Raw genomic sequence first — 20,600 nt, forward strand, 5'->3', positions numbered from 1 at the left:
GAGTTTACTGCTGTTGCTGTGATGAACAGCCACAGTAACTCCCCTCCGCCCCTGCTACATCCCCCAGTTTTCTCTGCATCCTCCTCTGCAGCGTTTCGAACTCGGGTCCCCGGAAGATTTTTTCCGGCCATACTTCCAACCGGCACTCCTTTTCCGATCTTTGTCTCATCCAGGCATTATTCTCCGCAACTACCATCTCCCTGTCCGATCCGCCTCTGGATCCTGTTTTCTACACCGTACACCACATATCTGTACTTTCCGCCACACCACCCACTTCAATTTGCTGGAACATTTATTCTTTCCATACGTTGGAAGTCACTGGGTAGCTGAGTTTGTCAGGATCGCCCCTTCCACTTCCATCCATCCCGTCCTTCACCTCGGGTATGCCCAATTTGGCGCTGCATGGAGGATGTATACGGGTCCATTCCGACAGAAGACCTCATAAATGCCTCTGTCAACGCGGAGAATGCATGGACATCTGCCACCCTGGCATCCATGAACAGTCTTCTTGCCTCTCCATCTCAGCCCAATTCAAATCCACGTCATAAGGAACGTGGGAAAAAGCAACACAAGGCTGTAAACACCTCCTCGCCTCCTTGTGCGATCCGGATCGACATCGCGCAGCTCAATGAAAGGCTGGAGAATCTCCAACAAAATGCTCTTGTGGGGAAGTGGCACTTCCCGGAAATGACCGACGCTGAGATGAGGTCCTGGATTGTCAAAGCCTGGAAGCCGGTCATCGGGTATGTCCCGATCATCTCCAGCCTCATGCGCGACTGGTATAGCTTCATATTCCTCTCAACTGAAGATGCAGGGAAAATCCTCGACCGTCCATGGGTCTACAAACGCAGCTTTCTGGCCTTGCACCCCAGTAAACAATCTGATCTGGGTTAAATGCCCAAATTTACCTCTTGAATTATGGACTCCGGAAATCCTGCAAATGATTGGCAATGCCATCGGCCGCTTTATTTATGTAGATCCCTGGTGCATTGGTGAACGTGATAAGCGCATCGCTTGGATTCTCATCCAGCGAACATACAAAGGTGGTTTTCCCGACCACATTGAGATCAATTGGAAAAACCAATCCATCTCCCAAAGATTGGATTACTGGGGAATCCCCTTCCGATGTGCTGCCTGCAAAAAGACAGGTCATCTTGTTAGAAACTGTCCCAGCTCCAAGCTTTACGCACACAGGAAAAATATCCGGAAAACCTTCCTCAATGGAAGCAACTCGTCCCCCTCCTCCCCTATCCAATCTGGATCCCTCAGCAAAACCCCCCCCTATCTAGTTCCCCCTCTCCTCATGCAATCCCCTCCTTTTACAGAGCCCCTCGACGACCCCCCTGTTCCCTCCCCACAACCGATGGAAGCCCCCCAGCTTCAAAAGGATTTCTCTGTCGGTACAATCCCCATCCCAATCTCCTCCTCGTCCCCAGGGGCTAGGCCTGACAAAGGGAAGCAAAAAATACAGTCAGTCGGCCCCACCCCTCCAAATTCCCCTTTCTCCACCCCGGTCAACCTTTTCGACAGTGATCTAGACCTCTCGCAAGTCAGGGAGTCCCTTCAGCTTGCCCCCTTGACGGTTCACAAACCTGGACCCTGCGCGCCAATCATCAGTCCGGCATCAGCCATGAACATCACGGTCCGAAAGAGGGGTCGAGGTAGCTCTCGACATTTCAGGGGCAGACCCATTGCATCAAACGCAGACATCCGAAATCTCTCCCTAGTCGAGGTCCCGATTCTTGATGACACTTCCACACAGCCCCTTAGAGCAAGCAAGGCTGCAAGCACCCCAAAATGATCTCAATCTTATCTTTTAATATCCGTGGTCTTGGCGTGGACCCTAAATTCAACACGCTAAAGGACTTCTTCTTTCGTTCCAGGGTTTCAATAATTCTTCTGCAGGAGACGATGCATGGAAAGGAAGAAACTCTGTCTTATTTCCGCAAGATGCTGCCATCCTGGCATATGGCTGCAATAGACGCAAATGGCCTCTCGGGAGGCATGATCTCTCTCTGGGACCCGACTATGGTCAAGGCGAAGGCCTACAGCTGCTTTGCAGGAATACTCATCACAGTCTCCATCCGGGGCATAGACTTCCCTATCAACATTCTTAATCTATACGCCCCCTACAAATCCCGTATCTCCTTCTGGCACAGGGTGTTTGCCTCTCAACTCTTCAATCTGAACAGTCTAATTATAGCAGGAGACACAAATGCTGTATTATCCTCAAATGAGGTATGGGGCACAGGCAAGGTCAATAGCTCCCTGGCTGACCTCATCTCCACAGAACTGGTAAACAGGGATATGGTCGATGTCCGCCCAGTCCGGAATAGGCCCACATGGTCAAATGGCAGAACAGGGAGGGCTTACATCGCTAAACGTCTGGACAGGGTCTTCATCCACCTCGGCCTCCTACACAAATTTGGTCTTCCAAAACTGTCCGTGGAGAATATCATGGTATCCGACCATTTCCCCATCCACCTGACGTGGCCAGACAGGATCTTCAAATCAGGCTATTCTTTTAAGTTCGATGATAGCCTCCTCCTCGACCCCGCTTTTAATCTCTATATTCAGAAAGCCTGGACAGACATGAAGACTCGAGAGCAATCAAATTACATATTCTCCACTTTCAGAGAGAAGCTATCTCAACTCAGAGTCCTGGTCAAAAAATGGCAATTTAATCGACATCAACAAGACAGAGCGGCTCTCAAAAGGATCCAAATGGAAATTCAGGCCTATATGGAATCCACAGATTTCTCCACATGCTCTTTTGAAAGGAAGAATCGCATCTGGGAGCTTGAAAAACGCAGATCCGCCCTTCTAAAACAGGAGGAAGCCAAATGGCGCCTCAAGAGCCGAGCCACTTGGCTCGAACTGGGAGACAAAAATACAAAATTTTTTCATAAATTCGCCACCGGCCGCAGAGAAAGGAAGTTCATCTGGAACATAAAGGATGAATTCGGGAATCAGGTTTCCTCACAGGGCGATATCACTCGGCTTGCTGTAAATTTCTTCAGCAAACAGTACAGCCGATCTGGCGACATCACTTTCAACGACATCCGATGGGCGATTGAACCTATGCCAGTGATGTTTGACGATGCTATGAACGAAGAAATCTCCCGTCCTGTTGACGAAGATGAGCTCCTCCGCGCCATGAAATCATTCAAAAGGGACAAAGCCCCTGGCCTAGATGGCTGGACTATTGGCTTCCTTATACATTTCTTTGATCTCTTTAAGAGCGATCTGCTGAGTATGGTCTTCGCTTCCAAACACTCTGGTCAAATTCACAGCCATACATCCTCCACTCTCATAGCCCTCATCCCGAAAAAAGATCACCCCGATACCTTCTCAGACTTCCGCCCTATCTCGCTCTGCAATATCTGTTTCAAGATCATCACTAAGATAATTGCACTCAGAATCAAGGATTCTCTAGCCCGCCATCTCTCTCCAAATCAACATGCCTTTCTCAAAGGCCGTATCATCCACGACGCCATAGCATCCACTCAAGAATGCCTACACTCCATTGCTGTAAATAACACAAATGCTGCCATCCTAAAAATCGACCTTCACCGGGCTTTCGACGTCATCGACTGGGCATTCCTTCAATGTCTCCTTGCCAAGATTGGACTCTCACACACAGTTATTCGCTGGATTATGGGCTGCATTGAAAACGTCAACTATGCGATCCTGGTCAATGGACAGCCCTCACATTTTTTCAAGGCTGAGCGGGGCCTTCGACAAGGCTGCCCCTTGTCCCCCCTCCTCTTTATTCTTGCAATCGACGCCATGAGCCTCCACATAAATCGCGCGGTGGCCTCGAAACATTTTGCTCCTGTAAAAATCTGCAAGAACATCAAGATGTCTCACAGCCTCTTCGTGGACGACGTCCTCATCTTTGCTATGCTCTCTCTGTCCACCTGGATCTGCTTCAAGTCCATCCTCGATCGTTTCCACAAGGCAACGGGATTGGCCATGAACAAAGCAAAGTCATTTCTTTATTATAATGATGCCGATGACTCCCTTTCCTCCCAGATTGCACAGATCTTCGACATCACTTATCGGCCGCTTTCAGAGGGCTTTAAGTATCTCGGCTTCAGCTTGAAGTGCCGCTCCTACAAATCGGAGGATTGGCGCTGGATCGTTGACCGCTTCCACAAGAAGCTAGCCGATTGGAGCCTCCGCACTCTCTCCTTGGGAGGCAGAGTGGTTCTTGTTAAATCTGTTCTCACTCAGCTATCCGTTTTCTGGGGTCATCTCTTCCTACTCCCGCCATGCATTATTTCTTCTATAAACAGAATCATTTCCTGTTTCATTTGGGGCGCGAAAGCCGATTGCTATAAATTCCATCTTTCCAGGCTCGACTCTCTCTCTCTGCCGAAAATCTATGACGGATGGGGTATTCTGAATATTAAAATTTTTGGCACAGCTCTAATTTGCAAATCATTGTGGAGGGGAGTTTATGGATCCGGCCTTTGGAGTGACATTGTCAGGCAGAAATACCTTAAAGGCAGGGGAATTGATTACTGGTTCAGATTCGAATCCATTGGCTCCAAAAGAGGCTCTGCTATCTGGTCAAGTTTTCGGAGGGTCCATCGATACTTCCTCGGCAATCTCAAATGGAATATCCACACAGGCAGCAAGATTTACATTGGGATAGACTCCTTTGCTGGCTTCAAGGGAACTTTGCAGTTTCCCCCTCCCCTTCTTTTTTTCCTTCGAAGATTGGGCTTATATACATGGGATCAAATCATAAAGGAATGGGATGGCCCCCAGCCTGTTCTCCGGGACGCTGATGATATCAACCTCCCTCTCGACCTCATCCCCCTCTGGTCTGACCTCTCAATCTCTCTCAGGCGGGGTGGTCTTCTGCGCTCCAATGTAGCTGATCATCTTACATGGTCTCTCCCATTCTCTGCTCCTCATGCTATTGTAAAAGATATATACGCAGATCTCATTTCAGCTTGTGCTCCAGCATCGCGGCGCTTCCCAGTCTTCTGGTGGAAGATTCGTTGCCCTCTCAAGGTCATTTTGTTCTCCTGGTTGGTGCTCTTCAACAAGAATCTAACCTGGGACACCTTGAGGCGGAAATCTTGGCATGGTCCCAGCAGATGTGCTCTCTGCAAAATGGACGAGGAAACAAACTTTCACCTCTTCTTCAAATGCTTTGTTGCCCAGCACATCTGGTATGTCCTTGCAAATTACTTCTCTTTTCATCACCTATGTTTCATCTCTGTGGATGCAGCATTTGCCTGGTGGGGGCGTCAAAAATCCCTTCGCCCCATTCTCCCCATTACCATCTGGTCTCTATGGCGATGGCGGAATCGGTTGATTTTTGAAGACTCCACTCTCTCCGCAGATTTCGTCTTGCAATCTGTCTCTGCTCTGTTCTCCCCGAACAGATGATCGATCTCCATGGGGTCTGCTCTTTTTGACATAGGTGCACATACAGGTTAAGTCATAATGGTTGATTTTTCTATCAGAAGTTTATCGGAGATGTGATTGTTCTGATCTGCTTCATGCATGCCGCACATGTAAGATGATCCACGCTGTTTTTTTTTCTGTTATATGGCGATCTTCAGATCTCCAGATCTGCTAAAACATTTTGTATGTATTCCACATTACATATATAAAGATTTTCTTTCTGGAAAAAAAGGTTTTTCATATGTCTTACCTAAAAATGGTTTTGGGACAAATCATGCTAGTGCGAATATGACTTCTAAAATTGGATGAAGGGGAGTTGGTGAACTAGAAAAAGTTAAAGATCAACATTCTCTATCTCTTCCCAATAGAACTTTTCTCTAGAAGAAGCTACATGGGAAAATGAGCAATTTGTGAAGAAACATCCTCAATTACAAGCTTTAAGGACAAATACTTTTTAAAAGAAGGGAGCTATGTTAAGGCCCTAATAAGCATTCATTATTAGTTTATTATTTGTGGTTAGGTCAGCTTAGTGGTAGGTTACATCATGTCACTTTATCTCCTATTTATAATAAAGGAGATTCATTTGTATAGGCATCATATCTTGTCTTGCGTATTGGATTCATTTTCAAGGTGTTGGTCCATAACTATTATGAAACCAGCTCACAAAAAGATAGAAAAGATAGATGAACGCCTTAGAAATAAGCCTCTTCGAGGGGGAAACCTCCCTTAAATTACACAAATGAACAATTCTTAGATGATACAAATGAAAAGACCTCCTTTCTATATATAGAAGTCTAAGGGGTCATAATATAATCAGAGCCGACATAACAATAATAATGTAAGGGCACAATAATAACAATAGTGGGCTTCTATGGGGCACAATAATAACAATATGGGGACTACATGGGCACAACAATATAATAAGGGGGTTGTACTAACAACAATAAGGGGCTACACTAGTAGTATAGGGACCTAACATGCCCCTCTCCTTCAAAAAGTGTTGTCCTCAACGCTTGAGTAGTTCTTGATGCTTCTATATAAATTCTTGTCCTCCCATGTGGAATCTTGAGCGGGTAAGTTCTTCTACTTGATGAGATACTCTGAAATTGATCTATTTCGTAGTTGTCAATTTCTCGGTTCTGTGACTGCTTCAAGTTCCAATATGATTTTTCCTTCCTTGTCAAATTCTCGCAATACTATTTGAACTAGGATCTTCCGCAACTTTTGAATGAGTTCCCACTCCTTTGGGCATATGGATATCTGTAAGGCCTGATGTTTGGAGGAACACTTCCTGGAATCAAATGAATAGCATGATCATGATCACGAATACGTGGGAGGCCTTTGGGAGTGTTAAATACCTTGGAATGATTGTCCAAAATGTTTTGCAGATTTGGAGAAATACATGATTTCGATGTGGGATCCTCTAGTGAACATAATTGTGCAATTACGTCCCGTTTTTCTTTATTTAGAAGCTTTGTCATGATGTTAGAGTTGATTATCTTTCCATGTTTCCCTTTGATACCCCTCAATTCAACTTCCTTTCCTTCCCAAAAAAATTTCAAGAAAAGTTCTTGAAAATTAAAAGTTATCGTACCCAAAGATTGTAGCCATTGGACTCCTATTAAAACATCAGCACCACCCATTGGAATGGAAAGCATTGAGCTATTCAATACATATTCTCCCGTGGATAGCTTGATATTGTGGCACTTTCCAGAGCAATTTATGGTTCCTCCACTTGCAACCGTCACTTGACACTCTGGTGTTGGATATAGGAAGCAATTCAATTCCTTGGCTATCTTACAATGAATAAAATTATGGGTACTGCCCGAATCAATCAACACTATTACCTTTTTCTTCTTGATATGTCCTTCTATCTTGATAGTTTGAGGAGTGGTAGTTTCTTCCAATGCATTACAAGATATGGTCAGATTCATTTCTTGATGCTCGATGTGATCTTTCAATTCTTGAACATTTTTCTTCTTGATATGTCCTTCTATATTGACAGTTTGAGTGGTAATTTCGGCCAATGCATTACAAGATATGGTCGGATTCATTTCTTCTTTCTCGATGTGATCTTTCACTTCTTGAACCTTTTTCTTATTGATATGTCCTTCTATCTTGAGAGTTTGAGAAGTGGTAATTCTTTCCAATGCTTTACAAGATATGGTCGGATTCATTTCTTCTTTCTCTGGGGTGGGTTCCTGGTGTATATCCTCTTCTTTTGATGTTTCTTGATCATTTTCTTCCTCCTCTTCATAATCTATGTAAAATAATTTCTTCTCAGCACACTTATGACCTTTAGTGTATTTACTATCACAATTGTAACAAAGCCCTTTTTTCTTTTTTCTTCCAATTGTTGTGGCGTAAACCTTGTAGGTTATGGAAAGCTAGGAGAAAAAACACTTCCATAATTATAGTCGTGAGTGGTGGGATTCCTTGTTTCCATAATTTCGCTTTCAATTTTTCTTGCCAACCTAAATGCTTTCTCCAATGAATCAGGTTCCCAAAGACGAACCTCGTGTTGAATGTTATCCTTTAAAGTCCCTATGAAGACATCAACCATTTTCTTCTCTAGAAGATCATTTACCCTTATATTCAATTTTTGAAAGTCCTCAATGCGCTCTGCCATTGAACCCTTTTGTTTGATATTTATCAATTGGCTAAAGAAGGTGATTCTCTTTGTATCCTCATAATCTGCTATCATTTCCTCCGTGAAAATTGACCACGTGACAAGTGGTTTACGAGAACAAAGCCCTTTATACCATAAAAATTGATTCGGTTCTAAATAATTAGACGCAATACGTACCTTTTGTAACAGTGGTACACCATGTAGATCAAAATATTTCTCCATTTGTAGTATCCAATTTACTGGATCCTTGCCATCAAACTTCCTCATCTCGCTTTTTCTTAATTTTAGGAGCTCGATCTTGAAACGAGTGTAACTCTGTAATTTCGTATCTTCTAGTTCTGAAATCGTGACCTACAGTAGCCCCTATTACACATACATTGGCTAATGTTATGCCTATTGTCCTTTTCTTTTTTGTCATCAACATTCTTCCATCAGATCAAAATGTGCATTTTCAATCACTCAGATGAGTTTTCTATCACTGCTACTTTTAAGATTGACTTAGTTTTATTTGCACTTTTAAGCCTTGAATATAATTTCGTGAGCTAAACGTTTCTATAATATTAATTTGGTACCAAAACTATGGCATGTTGCAGTTATTATCATAATTATTTCTATATTATTGAATTTTTTTATTGGGTAAATACGCTTTCAATTAGTATTCTCATCATTATGCCTTTATGGTTATCATTTTAAAAACCTTGTGCTAGAGGAAGTCAAGAAGGAATTCTAATCGTAGTTTATGAGTTAAATGTGCTTGGCAACAAAAAAACAAATTGTCAGAGAGACCCTTAAAGCAAACAATGGTATGCCTGATAATCCTGCGCAATTTAATTTGAGCTTGTTAGGATTTGGCTTCATGTTAGACTTAGATGAAAGTAGAAAGACTTTCATAGAGTCGAATGAGAAATTTATATGCAAGACAAAAGCCAAAGGAAGATATTTAACTCTTGGTAATCAAGAGGGGGCAATACTATATTCCTACCGGATGGTTAGAGTGATCAAGCGAAGAGGCATAGAAAATCCTCATTGAAAATAACATTTAGAAAGGTGATCAAACTAAGGAGCTGACATAAAAGATTCTGCGCAGACTCTAATACTCACCCCCACTTTAAAAGCAAGGGCTCTTGTCTTCAAGAACATTTAAAAGGAAAGAAATGCGTACAAAAACATGACCTGGATATGAAATGTCAATGAAGAAGAGCTTTTTCATGCCCCACTCATTTCCGATAGTAGTTCCTCTCAATAGAAAAAGGATTGAAATATATTCCTAGGTGTAACAGTCAGAAATCCAAAAAAAGAATAGGAGCCAATTATGGTCTCTATGTGGTAAAAGATTATTGGTTTAAAAAGGCGCGCGCGCAGAGCAACGAAGATCACGACGAGCACCTGCATGCTGCTCCATCGCCATGGCCATAGGAGGGGGCCCCGAGGTCGATTCTTCCTTGCCTCCTAAGCTGACAACGTTCCATAGGCTTGTAGTTGCATGCACCAAACGCCGAGTAAATGAAAACCAACAGAAATTTGTTAAAAGAATGGAATCCATCCCCACGGTTGCCCTGCCAACTGAAGAACCTTGTAGATCGGCCCTAAACCTAGCAGAACAAGGGCTCATTGGGCAGTTCACCGGGCTATGGCCCTCGCCCAAAGCTGTTGATGCCTGGGTGCAAAGGAACTGGAGACCTTTGGTCAAAGAAGGAATCAAAAGTAATTTAGCTAGTAAGGGTTTCTTCATGTTCATTTTTGAGTCGATAGAGGACAAGAATCTCATATTCAGAAATGGCTCGTATTTCATGGGCCCTTAGGGTCTGTATTTGAATCAATGGACTCCGGATTTCAATTCGACACAGGATGTTCCCTCGGCTGTCCCCGTATGGGTACGCCTGCCACACTTACCTCTGCACTGCTAGAACCCCAAATCTCTAGAAACCATAGGCAATAAGCTTGGCAAATACATAGATCGTGCTGAAAGGAGGGATCAGTACTCCTGCACGAGAATTTGTGTAGAAGTCGACCTAAAGGAAGGCCTCCCTGAAGCTATAAAGCTTACGGTGGCTGATTGGTCTCACATTCAAGTGTTAGACTACAAGCAACTCCCATTTAAATGTCGGCATTGCCATGGCTATGGGCACTTTGCCAGGCATTGTAAAAAGAAATCAGAGGAGGAGGCTGAGAACTCAAAAGGGGAACAATGGACTCAGGTTCAGAAATCAGCAGTAGCTAAAGAGAACAACAGAACCAAAGGGAAAGGAGTACTCACGGGAAGCGAAGCATCTCCATTGGTTCAAGGGGAAGGGAGCACAGGTCCTCCAAGAGCAGATATATCTAGCAACCCTTTCAAAACACTCAGCTTACCAGAAGAACCCCCAACTTCAGCAATTGAAGAGGCTGAACAGTGGCCCATTAATATGGAAGAAGAGAAGACCAAAAGAAACAAGCCCCCAACACATTGGATCTCCAAAAAGTGCCTCTAGCCCCCCATCCTATGCCGAGATGACAAGGAAGAAGTCTCTTGAGATTTTTACTTCCTCAAAAGATGAGACAACCGAGAGGCCCTCGAAAAGATTTGGGAGGAAATCGCACAGAGAGGCAAGGGAAGAAGAGGCTGAGAGACAAAAAAAGCAAGGCAACCAGGCCACGATCGAGATGTCCATAGGCAGAAATACTAGAACCAGGCCTCCCAAGGGTGGGTCTGCTCCCCCCATGCTAGTAAATAATGTGATTAGTCTCTTGGAATTGCAGAGGCCTGGGGAATCCCTTAAAAGTTGAAGCGGTGAAGAACCTATTGAAATCAGAAACCCCCGAGATCCTCATGCTCCAAGAGACTAAAATAGAAGGGGATGCCCTTCTTGATCTCAGCAAAGTAAAATGGAAAACAAAAGTCGAAAAAGCAATAAGTGCAAGGGGTACATGTGGTGGGCTTGCCACTCTCTGGGAGGAAGACAAATATCAACTCGAGAGCTCCTTCCAAACGCAACACTGGATCTATACTGAACTCCGGCACCATGCAAGTAAGATCACCTTCGCACTCTTTAACCTTTATGTCCCTGTCCTCTATGCAGAAAAGAAAGATTGCTGGCAAACCTTGTTTGATTTTTTGGACGCTTACTCCCCCAAGAACATAATTCTAGCAAGAGACTACAATCTAATATTCGACCCAAAGGAAAAAAGAGGAGGGGCCAACACCAGGGACCAGTTACTTCCCTTCATGGAAGATCTAATTCAATAATGGGACTTACTGGATTTTAAGCCCAAAAAAGGGCTCTACACTTTGTCAAACAACAAAGCAGTGGCGAAGCATATATAAACTCTTTAGGACATATTTTTACTTCAGAGCACCATCCTAGTCGAAAAGAAGATCATCTCCACTAAAATTCTGCCAAAGCTGACTTCTAATCATAAACCCATTCTTTTGTTGTTCGAAGAAGAGGAAAAATTGGGGCCCATCCCCTTCCAGTTCAGCCCTCTATGGCCTAACAGGGAAGAGTTTATGGTCCATCCCTGTTATCGTTCGGATCGCCTAGCTATGTGTGGGAACAAAAATTAAAGGCCACCAAAACAACCTTGAAAGAATGGATAAAAAAGCCTCCAAACTCCCCAACTACGCTCAAAAAGCAAAACACCAAGCAACTGCTCGATTTGCAACTTGGCATGGAGCAGCAAAACATTACATGCTCAGAAATTCAGATTGGGCAAGAAGCTCAACTCAGCACTCTCTGGTCATTCAGAGTGGAGGAAGAAGCCCTGAGACTCAAATCACGTAATCTTTGGCTCGCGTCTGGAGACAAAAATTCTGCCTTCTTCCATAAGCAAATTAGAACTCGTCTTTCCAGAAATCACATTGCTGAAATTACCTCTTCAGATGGGTCTGTCCTCAAAGGCACAACTCTGATAAAAGAGGTTGCAACCTCTCATTACCAGCAGTTGTACAAAGAAGAAGGCGTGGACGATGTCGAGGAATCATCAGACTTCCTCACACACGTTCCAAGATTGGTAAGCGAGGAGGATAACTCAACACTCCTGAAGCCCTTCACTGAAGATGAAATCAGCAATGTCATCTGGATGATGGAACCAAACAAAGCTCCAGGACCCGATGGGTTCTCCATTCATTTTTATAGAATTTGCTGGGACATCATCAAGGCTGATCTGTTTCGTATGATCAAAGGCTTTCTCCAAAAAGCCAAAGTGGGAAGAAGCACAAATTCCACTTTCCTAGCGCTAATCCCAAAAGAAGCGAACTCGGAGGCTTTTGATCGTTTTAGGCCAATCTCGCTTTGCAATGCATCCTACAAAATTCTCTCCAAACTCCTGGCGAATAGAATAAAGCCTCTGCTGGAAAAACTAATCTCTCCCAACCAAGGGGGGTTTGTTAAAAGAAGGCATATCTTGGACAACGTGATCCTGGTGCAGGGACTCATTCATTCCAACCACCAACGTTAAGAGCAAGGGATGCTCATTAAGCTGGACATGGCGAACGCCTTTGACCGAGTAAGACATTCTTTCCTTCTCCAAGTTCTTTCCGCTTTTGGTTTCAACCCTGATTTTATAAAATTGATTAAAGCTTGTATAGGAGAGCCATGGATAGCCCCTTTAGTAAATGGCAGGCTGGCCAACTATTTCAAAGCCTCGAGGGGCATAAGGCAAGGTTGCCCACTGTCCCCCTTCCTGTACATTTTGATGGCAGATTCCCTAAGCCGAAAGCTGACAGCAGAGAAATTAAAAGGGACACTCCCAGGCATCAGGGCGATAAAAGGTTCAGACCCAATCAACCACGCCTTGTTCACCGATGACTCTCTTCTTATGGGAGGTGCCTCCATTAAAATTGCAAGGGCTTTTAACGATGTTATTCAAAACTTCTGCAAAGTATCCGGAGCTCTGGTCAACAGGAGGAAAAGTGTAGTGTATGGCTGGGCGGTAGACCAACAAACTATTCTTCGGATTGCTCAAGCCCTGGGCTTCACAGGCTTTCCCTCTTGGGACAAAGTCAAGTACTTAGGGTTGCCTTTAACTCTGGGAACCAGCTAGGCCCCTCATTTGTAGGGAATTATCACCAAATTAAAGGCGAAAATGACTGCTTGGGGCAGCCAGTGGCTTACCACAGCCAGGAAGCTCATTCTTGTAAAATCTGCCCTCTCCTCCCTTCCAATTTATCAGGCCTCGTTCCTCTTGGCTCCAAAAATGATCACCGAGCAGCTCTCTAAGCTGATTCGAAATTTCCTGTGGCAAGGAGGAAAGGGGAATCAAAAAAATTCATATAGAAAGCTGGGACATTATCAAAAGGCCATTATCAGAAGGTGGTTTTCAGGTAAGAGACCCCAAGTTAGCCAATCTGGCTTTGGGAAGAAAGATTCTTTGGAAAATCTTCTCAAATCATCGACATCCAGTAAGAAAAGTTCTCATTAAAAAGTATTTGCATGGGCTCTCAATAAACAATATGGATGAAGGAGTCTCCTGCAAAGGAACCACTCCTTGAAGCTATGCAGCCGAGGCTGGGAGTCCTTTAAAGAGAATCCCTGGAAACGGCAAAAGAATCGGGTTGTGGGAAGACAAGATCATGGGCCTCCAACCCCTCAAATTCGCCCCTAAATTTGCAGATCTGTGTGAATGGCTAATTCAACAAGACATCCACAAGCGGGCAAATATTTCTTCTTGGGACTCTGATGGGTATTGGATTGCTTGGGTTTTCCAACGCCTCCCAGAAAGGCTACACACACAACACCACCTCTTCCTAGCTGCGATCTCGGGACTGGCTCCCATGCATCTTCGTTCAAGGGACAAATGGGGTTGGGGGAAGAATGGTGCTTACTCAGCATCGCAGGGCTTTGCAGCTCTCCAAGAACATCATCCACAGATCCACTCTCCTTCACTCTGGCAGCATGTTTGGGACCCCTTTGGTCTCCCAAAGATAAACTTCTTATGCTGGATTCTCATGCACAGAAGGGTCCTCACAGGAGACAACCTAGCGAAACGTGGAATCATCGGACCCCATAGATGCCCTCTCTGTTGTTTGGCTCAGGAAATGATTGATCATCTGTTTATTGATTGCACATTCACTCAAGAAGTCTAGATGCAGGCTATGCACGGACTCAATGCTCAAATCCCAACGCAGCTCTTAGTAGTTAATCTTTTCACCTCCTGGAAAGGACGTTCCCCTCACGCACTGAAGAGCAAATCCACGTGGACCAAAATCTGGTATGCAATACCAAAATTCATTTGTTGGGAAGTGTGGTTAGCAAGGAATGAAGCCATCATCAAAAATAGTTTGTGCTCTCCCACTGTAGTGGCTGCCAAAGCCAAAGCATTGCTGTTGGAAACCATCGAGAACCGGCCTCATAAACCTGACAATGCGCTCCTCCCTGAAGAGATCAGTTGGCTCGATGATTCTCTGAGGCGAGCCAGCTAAAAAAGAACCTCTCTCGGCTGTGCTCCAACCCTGAGTGGCGACTCCAGATCTCTAAATTGGATTTCCAAGAGTGGTGGAAGAAACAGGACAAAGTCACAATATTCTTCGACGGAACCTCCAAAGGAACCCGAGGAAATCAGGAGCACGGGGGGTAATCTACTCCCCGAATGGGCACAACAAAGACAATTTCAGTGGGGGCCTAGGGCAGAGCACTAAGAACCAAGCAGAAATCCTAGGACTGCTCAAAGCATGCCAGCTTGCTCAAGGGAATGGAGGGGAAAATCTTCAAGTCTTTGGGGACTCAGAAATCCTAATAAAAACCTTAAACACAGGAGATAAATTGAATAATCCAGCGCTCAACAAGACCCTGCACAGACTCAGGAAAGTGCTTCAGAGTTTCACCATCAGTTCATTCTATCACATCCTCCGAAATTTAAATAAGGACGTTGATATAAGGGCAAACATGGGCTGCCTCTTAGCCCAAGGAGAATTTTTAAAAAATGATGAAGCAATCGTATGGCAGCCTATTCCATAACTGAGAAGTATCCGAGTTGTTCAAGAACAGGGCAATGGTGGCAAAGAGATCCTAGTCTCGCCCTCCAATCGGCAAAGTATCTGTTTCCACGTTCTTTTCAGTCAATCATCGCAGGCAGCGACCAAATGATCTCATCTCTTCTGAACTTCTGTTTTAGCATCTCAGGCAAGATCTCTGTTTCAGCATCACAGCCAGGAACTCATTTCCTGCTCATCCCTCTCACCTCGGCCAACACTCCTGAGCGCCCAAGGCAGCATCTACGCATTCAGCAATCAAGCATGGGAAAAAAAAAAAAAAAACGGATCAGCTCAATACACCCACGAAGGCAGTTGAAGCCAGAGCTGATACGTTGAAGGAATCGTTCCTGGGCGCCTCCAGTCTTCGACTCTTTCTATCAGCGAGAACCGGAACTGCAACACAAGCTGCTTCCTGTGCATCGCCCTCATGGTTCCCTTTGTAACAGCATCAGAAACTAACATTGAAAAGGGATTCACATCGTATGGCCAAGAATATCGGTCTCTGTTGACGCTGTGTAAACTGGAAGCACTCCACGGAAGCTCTATGTAACAGAAGTTGTTTTGGCTTCGGCCCAACCACTCAACAACTAATAAAATCTAATCGTTCCTGTTAGAAAAAAAATTACGGTCTCTATGATAGAATCCACAATAGATGAAATTATGGCATGACCTGCAAGCATGTTATCATTTGCAAGATGGTCATTGCTAACAAGAGTGTCTGGGAAAAGGATAAACCTGTAATGTCAGTGCAGACCTCCCACCACAGAGAGAACATGTGTGCCTAACAAGTGTGGAGATGCATTTGAGCCCTGAGCTTCACCAACTCAAAATCAACTTTTGGTAGCCACACCTCCTGAGACCTGGGAGAGGGTTTGGGTTTTGAATATTTCGACAAGCCTCACAAAAATGTCCAATTCTTATGGAACGGCTGTAAAACGTGAAAGGATGTTGCTTAAAGAGTTTACCTCTTATAAAATATCAACAACACCAAGTGGCGTGGAAGATTAAAAACACTGTAGGTTACTTCTGTGGAGCTTGAGAGGATGTTTTCTAAAGTTTAACCATACATCAGCATCTGCTCACTAAATATATGAAGTGCCTAAACAGATTTCCGTTTGGATGCATAGCTCCTCAATATTAATATAATCATGTGCTTTGAAAAAAAAAAAAAAAATTATAGTTAGCGTGTTCAGCTGATGCTGAAGCAAGGCAAAACCAATGGCTTAGAGAAATCACAACATATAGAGAGTCCACAAGTAAGCATGTAGTCAGTCACTGCGACTAGAAAATGTGTAAAACCTAATTGGGATACAATGCGAAGGTTTAACAAGAAAATTAAATGAGGCGCGGATCGCAATAGGCACAAATAATCATACCTTGCGAGTGCAGAATAGCTCCTCCGCTGGAAGTTGCGAGGCAAACTAGAAGTAGAAGCTCACCCAGAAATCGCAAGCTTGAAATTAATCCAGAGTAAAATAGCTGGAGGTACAGAACTACTTCTGCTCTCTATAAATCGATAAATATATATCTTAGCATTTATAGATCTTTACGATCTGAATTTGAGTGTAGTCAAAATTAAAATAATACTATTTCAATTTACTAATTAAATCGTGAGTTCAACTATTATGGAAATTATATTTTAATTAGAAAATTAGTTTAAGTGTTTTTAATGTTTTGAAGTATATTTTATTATAAGTGTGCTTTGAAATTCGTTAGAAATTATTGGAATGATAAATTTGAGCGAAGAAAAGGAATATTTATTTTTTTATAATAATAATTTAATTTTAAGGTTAGAGTAAAAGTTAAACATCAAATTAGTATATACGAATATTTTGTTTTTGGTTGTGATTATTTCTAGTTTGTGATTATTTTATTTAGAGTGGAATTTATAATTTATTATATTTAATATATTTTTTAAATACAATATGTTAACGCTATGTTGAGCACTAAAGTAATTACTGATTTCCCTCCTAATAGGCTATATTTGGTTGTAGAAATGGTCTTTCAACATAAATATAATGATATATCAAAAAGATTTAGTGGTCTTGGTAAATTTGGTCAAGCTATAATATGTATGAATTTTAGACTTCACCCAGTTAAAATATATAACAAGTAGCTATATTATTTTATTATAATGATATATCAAAAGTGTAGTGATCTTCATAAATCACTTGATAAATTGGGTAGAGACATAATCATTATATATAATACATAGCTATGTTATTTTATTATAATGATATATTGAAAGTGCAATGGCCTTGATAAATTTGATAAAGATATAATATATAGGAGTTTCTTTAAGCTTATATGTGTAGTTTTTTTGTAGATGACCTTCTTTTGTATAATACATGATTTTCATTAGGGCTTAAGGTCATTATAAACCGTATCAGGTGCCTAGGGATGTGTTTAATGGTGGGGAGGGCATGGACATAGCCACATCTCCTATAGAAAGAGGTTGACATGCCACTCTCTCGCACCATATGTCAAAACATGGTCTCTCCCAGTTGCATGGAAAGTTATGGCATTTGGTGGGTTTTCACTGCTGAAGAGATGGGTCGTATGCTAGAGACAATTTATGCATGAACCAAATCACTCTTGTCTACAATCATGCTCCTTTCCATCATGGCATTCGACCTCTTGGGTACAACAGAATGCAGTTCCATTATCATGGTTGATAGTTAGGCTTTAAAGACTGTCACCCTAACGCAGGCCATCCATTCTTGTTATTTCTTCTCGTTGTTGATGTGTGTATTTCTCAGTGGAAATCATGCTCTATTCACAAGTTTCCATCCTCCTCCTTGGGTTTTTTGTTGTAGGCTCTATTTCAAGCGTATTTCTAGTTTTCTCTACTTTCCCTCGATGCCTTTTGTTATCTTCATGTCATAGAGGTGTGTGCTTCTCAATAGTAGAAGGGTTGTGTTCACAAGATTCCATCCTCTTCTTTGGCTTCTACAATGTTGGTTTTTCCATTAGTTTACCTCTGCTCTCCTTTGTTTCCCCTCAGCACCTTTTGATTTTTGCGTAGATGTCCCATTGGGTTCTCTAATCTTGTAAAATCTTTTTGGAATGGTAGACATGGTTTGATCATTTGCTTGTTGTCCCGGGGAGGTGTTGGTCATGGCTTGATGGGGGGTTCTCAGGCTCATATTTGAGCGGAGACCTCAACCTACATTTATAGAGAGCAAATTCCTCACAACATTTGGGAGCAGTTAAGCAAAGTGGAGTCATATTTGATGGGTGAACACAATTGCCTCTCTAACTCTAAGGTTGTGGATGTCATGGTTGCATGGGTTCTAGACACAAGGCATACCCATGGTTGAGAAAATGAATACATATACCCGCCAATCTCTAATGGCATATGAAGGCTCTTATTGGCTACCAAATATGAAATTATTCTGGTTATAATGATATATTGTTGCAATTATAATAAACGAACACAAGGTTTATATTGAGGAGGTCGTAGCTTGAAGTCGTGGACCAAGCAAACCCAACCTTGAAACTTTAACACCAATAGAGTTCAATGCCTCCAATTCTACCTAGTTTTCTTATGAATAATTAATTTTGGTGTTCAATTGTAAGTTTGATAAGGATTGTAGAACTAATGTAGATAACTCTAATAAGAATTCTCTGTTTGGTTTGTATGATGGCTCTTATGACGCCAATAGAAAGATATTAGTTATTTTGTCTAGCTCTGTCAAACTTCTATACAACATCTCCTTGCAAACTAATAAACTTTTGTGTTGTCAGTGGTTTGATTTCCCTTGTGGCGGGCCATTGACAGACAACAATTGATGTAATGTTTTGTTATTAGTAGAATAAACAATATGCTTATTAAGAGCTCAACATGTCACTTGTGGGAATTGAACATTTGTTGGGAGGATAATACTTATCTCAATTGCCTAGGCTAAGTCCATTAATGATAGTTATTATGTAGATAAATCAATTTTATTACACTTTTCAAATGTCGAGATAGTCATATGGGACAATAAGGTTTAACATTTGCGCATTTTTAAAGAGAAGCGTGCTTGAAATGATGATAACTATAGTCACCTGTGTAATGGTCGGATCCAAATTATGGATTTAGTGTACTCGACTCACTCTAGTCCCCTTTTCTCTATAACAAGGTCTAAATGCCCTATTGACTCTACTTTCACCCTCTATTTCTTAACTACAAAATTTTCTCAACCAACAATCTTGTACTTCTCACTAGATCCTCTTGAAATGTTAATTCTCGGTGTTTGGTGTGCAAATTTTTCCTCTCACTTATTTGTGAGTATCTTGCTAGTTTAGAAGAAAGTGTTATTCAATTTCTAACCCCTCGTTTCCATATGCTTGGCATAATTGTTCTTCCCACAACTCCTTGGTTTGTTCCCATATTTTTATTTCACGCCTCAATTTGTGTGAGTTGGGTCTAAGTTGTGTTATTAGATGTTTTCCATGCCAAAGAATGTCATGATTTAAGTGGCTTTACACTTTTATCTCTTCATCTCTATTTAAGTTGTCCATGTAATATTGTTGTTTTTCTTTCTCATGTTTTCTCCATTTTGCATTCCTATGACATTCTTGTACATTTCTTTTAAACATATTTTTATTGATGTGACACCTTTTTTCTTCTACATGTCATTCTTCAAACCAATTTCTTCATTATGAGTTTTATGTCTTTTCCTTCATTTTGTGTTATGAAACCAGCTCGCAAAAAGATTGAAAAGATAGATCAATGGCTTAGAAATAAGCCTCTTCGAGGGGGCAACCTCCTTTACATCACACAAATGAATAATTCTTGGATAATACAAATGACAAGGCCTCCTTTCTATATATAGGAGTCTAAGGGGTCATAATATAATCAGAGCCGACATAACAATAATAATGTAAGGGCACAATAATAACAATATGGGGACTACATGGGCACACAACAATATAATATGGGGGTTGTAGTAATAACAATAAGGAGTTACACTAGTAGTATAGGGACCTAACATGCCCCTTTCCTTAAAAAAGTGTTGTCCTCAACGCTTGAGTAGTTCTTGATGCTTATGTATAAAATTCTTATCCTCCCATGTGGAATCTTCAGCGGGTAAGTTCTTCCACTTGATGAGATACTCTAAAATTGATCTAATTCGTAGTTGTCGAGTTCTTGTTTCTGTGACTGCTCCAGGTTCCAATATGATTTTTCCTTCCTCGTCAAGTTCTGGCAATATTGTTTGAACTGGGATCTTCTACAACTTTTGAATGAGTGGCCACACTTCTTCGTCCTTCTTCCATTCATCCCTTGCTACGTTTATCCAATCTGGTTGGATAATAAAAATAACACAAAACAATGCTTCCACATCCTCATCCTTTATTGAGAGTGCATCTACAACAACATTTTGCTTCCCTTTTTTGTAGATGATTTCAAAGTCATAACCCAACATATTTGTGACCCATTTTTTTTTGTTCTTCTAAAGATAATCTTTGTTCTAAAACGTATTTAAGGCTATCACGATCCAATTTTACCTTGAAGTGTCTTCCCATTAGGTAAGATCGCCCTTTCTTAAGTGCATGTAATATTGCCAACATTTCCTTTTCATAAATAGCTTGCTTGAGATGTAGCCGTAA

The 20,600-nt window shown here is 42.1% G+C and overlaps 1 protein-coding gene across 5 annotated transcripts in view; it reads right to left on the bottom strand.

Moving 5' to 3' along the window:
* The window catches only part of LOC149166483 (uncharacterized), a 29,105-nt gene extending 12,567 nt beyond the window's left edge, over positions 1-16,538 (bottom strand). For 2 of the 5 annotated variants that reach the window (XM_089432636.1, XM_089432634.1), the window contains exon 1: positions 16,382-16,536. The gene's annotated coding sequence lies outside the window, so the exon portion shown is untranslated. Of the gene's footprint in view, positions 1-16,381 lie in introns of all 5 variants that reach the window. The other 3 variants (XM_089432635.1, XM_089432633.1, XM_089432632.1) reach the window with 2 other exon arrangements.
* Between the last annotated feature and the right edge of the window lie 4,062 nt (positions 16,539-20,600).

The sequence above is a fragment of the Pinus tabuliformis genome, chromosome 5_1 (genome assembly GCF_031772625.1).
Source record: "Pinus tabuliformis cultivar Carrire ecotype Pingquan chromosome 5_1, CPIR1, whole genome shotgun sequence".
Taxonomy (NCBI): Eukaryota; Viridiplantae; Streptophyta; class Pinopsida; order Pinales; family Pinaceae; genus Pinus; species Pinus tabuliformis.